Source organism: Elaeis guineensis, chromosome 13, assembly GCF_000442705.2.
Source record: "Elaeis guineensis isolate ETL-2024a chromosome 13, EG11, whole genome shotgun sequence".
Lineage (NCBI taxonomy): Eukaryota > Viridiplantae > Streptophyta > Magnoliopsida > Arecales > Arecaceae > Elaeis > Elaeis guineensis.
The window spans coordinates 35,968,807-35,973,879 of record NC_026005.2 but is presented as its reverse complement, the minus strand read 5'-3'; positions in this window follow the sequence as shown (position 1 = coordinate 35,973,879).

Sequence of the window (5,073 nt, the reverse complement as noted above, 5' to 3'; positions counted from 1 at the left end):
TACGGGACAGCTCCGCCCGGACTCCTACGGGAGCCGGGCTCCGTCCTCAGCATCAACTGCTGGTAGCCTCGTCCGGACTCCTACGGGAGCCAGACCTCCCCTCTGACTTTAATTGCAGGAAAACTTCGCTCGGACTCTTATGGGAGCCGGGCTTCATCCTCGACGCCAACAAACTTCAGCCGCAATCAGACTCCGCCCGGACTCCTACGGAGTCGGGCTCCACCGTCGACACCGACTACGGGACAGCTCCGCCCGGACTCCTACGGGAGCCGGGCTCCATCCTCAGCATCAACCGCTGGTAGGCCTCGTCCGGACTCCTACGGAGCCGGACCTCCCCTCTGACTTTAATTGCAGGGAGACTCCGTCCGGACTCTTATGGGAGCCGGGCTTCATCCTCGATGCCAACAACTTCAGCCGCAAGCAAACTCCGCCCGGACTCCTACGGAAGCCGGGCTCCGCCGCCGACATCGACTACAGGATAGCTCCGCCCGGACTCCTACGGGAGCCGGGCTCCGTCCTCAGCGTCAACTGCTGGTAAGCCCCATCCAGACTCCTACGGGAGCCGACTTCGCCTTTAACCTTGATTGCAGGAAAACTTCGCCCGGACTCCTACGGGAGCCGAGCTTTGTCCTCGACTCCAACGGTTGCAAGACAGACTGCGTCTGGACTCCTACGGAGCCGGACTCCGTCGATAACTTCAGCCGCAAGCAGACTCCGCCCGGACTCCTACGGGAGCCGGGCTCCACCGCCGACATCGATTACAGGACAGCTCCGCCCGGACTCCTACGGGAGCCGGGCTCCGTCCTCAACGTCAACTGCTGGTAAACCCCGTCCGGACTCCTATGGGAGCCGGGCTTCACCTTTAACTTTGATTGCAGGAAGACTCCGCCCGGATTCCTACAGAGGTCGGACTCCGACCGCTGCCGAGCTTCAGCCGATAGATCTGCGCCCCTTGGCGGCCCTGCTCCACTTCCTACAATGGATCCCGCACTGCTCCATCACCCCTGACAGGCCACAGTAACGGTCGCAGCCCTGCTCCACTCTCTGCGATGGACCTGCGCGACCCCATTACTCTCTGACAGGCTGTATCAACGGCCATGATTCTGCTCCGCTCCCTGCGGCAGGTGCTGCGTGACTCCACTACTTCATGGCAAACCGCAATAACGGCCACAATCCTGCTCCACTCCTCGCAACTGATTCCACATGGCGAGCTATGGCGATAGCCACGATTCCGCTCCACTACCCTTCGCAATAAAGTCTCCCTGACTACGAGCGGCCCACTACCAGACGGTTACCAACGTCGCCATCAATCCGTTACCTCCTCCGCCTATAAAAGGGGGACTCAGATATGTTATTCTATAAGCTCATTTCTTATCTCAAAACTCTGCAAAATTCTCCATTCGAGCACTCCATTCTTGTTGAGGCAGAGAACTGACTTGAGCGTCGGAGGGTCTTGCCGGAGCAACCCCACCTCTGGTTTAGACTTCCTTTGCAGGTCCCGACGGCGACCGCGACTTCTCCGACTCCAGCTTCTCCGACGCAAGCAGATTTTTGCACCAACAGGATTGGCGCTAGAGGAAGGGGTGAACCTTCGCAGTACCCTTGTTCTTAAAGGAGTGTTCAACGGAGCCGCCTCCGATCGTCTCTCCGACACCCACTCCTAATTTTTCCCGACGAGATCCACGCTCGATGCCTCCACGCAAGGCATCCACACGACGGTCCACGGCCTCCGCGGCCAGATCTCAGGCTCCGACCTCCCCTGCTGTTTCCCAGCCTCCTCCTCCTCCTCCAGCGGCGGTGGTCGGTGCGGAGCAATTTGACTTGCTGGCACAGCAGGTCAGAGGCCTCATCGAAGCTGTGCAAGCAATGCAGCAGCAGCAACCGCAGGCGTCGGCGCACCCGAAAAGGGCATTTTCGGAATGTCAGAACCCGACGGCGGGGCGGGCCACCTGGGCCAGCCGCCCTGTCCTTCCCGGGAAAACAAATCCGAGGGTAGAGAGCCCTCAATCGGACCATGACTCCACCCCTGGAAGATCCCTGCCCCCGCTCTGCCAGAGGACCCTCGAGACTCGAAGTCGAGAGGATTTCCTGGATCGGAGGCTCCAGGAGATGAACCGACGGATTGAAGAACTCTGCCATGTGCCCCCCGCTCATGGTGAGGATATTTGTACTGACCCTCCCTTCTCTCAAATGATCATGCAGGAACCGATCCGGCCAAACTTCAAGCTTCCTCAGTTCGAAAGCTACGACGAGACTTCGGACCCGGTTGATCATCTGGAGGCCTTCCGGACGATGATGCTGCTTCACGGTGCTCCTGACGCCATCTTATGCCGGGCTTTCCCGTCTACTTTGAAGGGAGCAGCGAGGAACTGGTACTCAGCTTTGAAGCCGGGTACCATCTTTTCCTTCGATCAAATGAGCCACCAATTTGTGGCCCATTTTGTCAGCAGCCGGCGCCCCCGAAAGGGTTCGGAGTCCCTCATCAACATCAAGCAGAGGGAAGGGGAGTCCATACGGGCCTACGTCAACCGCTTTAACATCGCAGCGTTGGAGGTCCGGAACTTGGACCAATCAGTTGCCATGGCCGCCCTGAAAGGTGGCCTTCAGAAGAATGATCTTTTGTTCTCCCTGGAGAAGAAGTACCCCAGGGATTTTGCCGATTTACTGGCTCGGGCTGAAGGATACGCCCGAGCGAAAGAAGCCTTCAAAATGAAGGACGAAGAGACAGCAAGGGAGCGGCAAGCGGGAGATTCGAGTAAGCCCGCAGTTGAGAAAAGGCCAAAGGAAGCCCGACCGTGTTCCCGATCTCCTTCTGGACATAAGCGCGCCCATACTCCACCCCGGGCACGCAGGCAGAGAAGCCCGGACCACGGGGTTCGGCGGGGCTCCCCACCAGGGAGATTTCGCAACTACGCCCCCCTCAACGCCTCGAAGGCCCAGGTGTTAATGGAGGTCAGGGAGCAGCTCCCTAGACCGGAGAGGATGCGCACACACCCTGGGAAGCGCAGCCCCAACAAGTTCTGCCTCTACCACCGCGACCACGGCCACGACACAGAGGAATGCATCCAGCTCCAGGACGAGATCGAGGAGCTCATTCGGCGAGGTCGACTCGACAGATTCATCCGCCGTAGGCCTGAGGGTAGAGGAGACCGGCCAAGAGCCCTTCCACAGCCTGAACCGCAGAGAAGGGAGGAGCAACCCGGGGACCGGCCTCCCATCGGGACCATCGACTCCATCACCGGAGGGCCTCAAGGAGGAGTGGGAAAACTGTAAATGTATCACTTACGATTTCACCTTGAATCTACTTTCCTTTCTACCTAACGTGCCCTTCCCACCTGGCGTGGATTTATTATGACTGGATATGATCCCTCCAAAAACAAAGCCATGTCAGGAACAGGAGGAGAACCTCGTCCTGACATGAGCAAAGTCAAAGGCCCGGTTCTTTTAGACCGGATGGGGGGAGAGGCCTTACAACGCCCTAATGTGCCCCCACAGCCATGTCAGGAACAGGAGGAGAACCTCGTCCTGACATGAGCAAAGTTGAAGGCCCGATTCTTTTAAACCGGATGGGGGGAGAGGCCTTACAGTGCCCTAACGTGCCCCCACAGCCAGGCTGGTAACGAGGGGAGAACCTCACACCGGCTCGAGCAAAATGGAAGGCCCGGACTCCTACGGGAGCCGGGTTCCGTTCACGACGCAAAGGAAGACTTCACCCGGACTCCTACGGGAGTCGGGTTCCGCCCGCAAGGAAGACTTCGCCCGGACTCCTACGGGAGCCGGGTTCCGCCCGCAAGGAAGACTTCACCCGGACTCCTACGGGAGCCAGGTTCCACCCGCAAGGAAGACTTCACCCGGACTCCTACGGGAGCTGGGTTCCGCCCGCAAGGAAGACTTCACCCGGACTCCTACGGGAGCTGGGTTCCGCCCGCAAGGAAGACTTCGCCTGGACTCCTACGGGAGCCGGGTTCCGCCTACAAGGAAGACTTCACCCGGACTCCTACGGGAGCCGGGTTCCGCCTACAAGGAAGACTCCACCCGGACTCCTACGGGAGCTGGGTTCCGCCTACAAGGAAGACTTCCCCCGAACTCCTACGGGAGCCGGGTTCCGCCTACAAGGAAGACTTCAGCCAGACTCCTACGAGAGTCGGGCTCCATCCACGACTTCTGCAGCAAGGGTTAATGGTGGCGAAACCTAGCCGGCTAACAAGATCAGATGAAAGGAAAAAGCCCCCTCCCAACGATGTCAACATCAGGCAAGTTGGATGGCAAGAAAGGATCGACAGACAGCGATATTAGTGCAGCGCGCAGACGAGGTAACGCAAAATGCTCTTTTTATTCCATTTCCGATATACACACTACAAAGCCAGGAAGGCCAAGGAAAGAGGGGCAAAACGACAAAAAGGAAGTAACTACATGATAAGACAGAAAGACAAAAAGAGCTCTAAGGAGGCACTGCTCCCTCTGACCTAGAGTTATCTATTCTGTCCCTTAACCAGGACTGCCTCAGATTCTCTATTTCTCCTTCTAGCTCTTCCCTCTTTCGCAGCGCATCCTGGAGCGCCCGACGAAGTTGCTGGCTCTCAGCCTCCGCTTCTCGATGCCTCTTCCTCAAAACTTCGGACTCCGCCTCTGCGTCTGCGATGGCCCACCGCTCAAGTGCCAGTTGGATCTTCACTTGTTGCAGCTCGGCTGTCTTCTCCCCGAGGGAGACAGAAATCCCTTCAACAGTGCCTCTCAGGGCTTGGAGCTCTTCAGAATCTTGGGCAGAAGTAAGCTGTGCCCTGTTAGCCAGCTGCCTCTGGAGACGAACGACTTCGTCGGCCGTCGTCCGGAATCTCCCTTTATACTCTTCCACCTGCCGGCGCCAGCTAGCCTGCTGCACGTCGTGGCTCATCTCGACGTCTAGAAGCTGCTTCTGAAGGTCGGAGACCTTCTGCGACCACTTCTGTTCATCATCAACCCGGGCCAAGAGCCGAGATGAATTTCCTTCCAACTGGCCGATCTTCCTCTTCGCAGCTGACAGTTCCACCTTAAGGGCGCTGATCCTGGCTTCTTGAGCCCAAATACGGTCGC